The sequence below is a fragment of the Malurus melanocephalus genome, unplaced genomic scaffold, assembly GCF_030028575.1.
Source record: "Malurus melanocephalus ecotype Western Australia unplaced genomic scaffold, MMel_1.1 scaffold_4321, whole genome shotgun sequence".
Classification (NCBI taxonomy): Eukaryota; Metazoa; Chordata; class Aves; order Passeriformes; family Maluridae; genus Malurus; species Malurus melanocephalus.
In genome coordinates, this window is record NW_026627553.1 from 3,198 (window position 1) to 4,568 (window position 1,371).

The following is a 1,371-nucleotide window of genomic DNA, read 5'->3' on the forward strand; positions in this document are numbered from 1 at the left end:
GAGAAAATAATTAATAAAAATTAATAATTAATGAAACGCCGAGGGATTCCCTCCCGCGCTGCTAAAACTAACTTTAAACCGAGCTTAAAATCGCTCCCAACTCCGCTTTTTAAGGCCGATTTCGAACCCCCAGAGCTGCGAAAAGGGGCAAAAATCGGGGAAAAAAGGGTTTTTTTTTGGGCAAAAATTGGAATAAAGGGGTTTTGGGCAAAAATAGGGGGGAAAAAATGGGGTTTTGGGCAAAAAAATGGGGTTTTGGGCAAAAAAATGGGGTTTTGGGGTTGGGATCCTTTTCCCGAGGAAATTTTGAGGAAAATTCCCTAAATTTGGCTCCTCGCCCTCCCTGCAGGAGGGAGTTTAAATTATTATTATTGCTGCTATTATTATTATTATTACYGCTGTTATTATGATTTAATTAATTAATTAACGGCCATAATTGTAATTAATTCCCCCCTCGCGCCGTGGTCTCCTCACCTCGCTCCCCCCTCCTCAAAATCCCCGCTCGGATTTTACCGGAAAACGGGAAAAAAGAACCCAAAAACCCCCAAAACACTGAATAATAATAATAATAATAATAATAATAATAATAATAATAATGAGAATTGCGTTAATGACTCTTAATTAATCGCTCCCGGCCTTTGGAGGCCGCGAATTGCCCTCGGGGGAGGGGGGGAGGGGCAAAATTTGGGAAAAAAATCCCAAATTTCCCCCAAATTTCCCCCAATTCCGGGGGTCAGGAATGGGGAATGGGGGGGAAAACCATGGTTTTAGGGAATTTTGGGCTTTCTTAGGGAATTTTGGCTTTTTTTGCGAATTTCGACCTTTTAGAGGGAAATTTTGACCTTTTTGGGGGGGAATTTTGAGCTTTTTTGGGTCAATTTGGACTTTTTTTGGAGGAATTTTGACCTTTTTTGGGATTTTTGACCTCATTTTTTTAATTTTGGCCTTTTTTGGGGGAATTTTTGCCTTTTTTGGGAAGTTTGGCGCTGGCAGAGCGAGGCCTGATAGAATTTCCATCCTGGAAATGGGAAAAGATGGGGGGAAAATGGGGAAAATGGGGAAAAAAGGGGAAAAATGAGGAAAAAACGGGGGAAAGGTGAAATGAGTGGAGGGATAGGGAAATAAAAAGGAGAAAAATGAAATAATGGGGAAAAAAAACGAAGAGGTAAAGGGATAAAAAAAGCGAAATAATTTTTTTTTAATTTTTTTTAAGGGAAAAGAGAAGAGAGGGGAAAAAAAGAAAAAAAAAACCCCAAAGGTGGTGACTTTTGAACCCCTTGACCCCTCCACGCCGAGAGGCCGAAAGGGCAAAAAAAAACCCCAAAGTTTTATTGAGGTCGGGTCATGGAAAGGGCAAAAAAAAAACCCGAA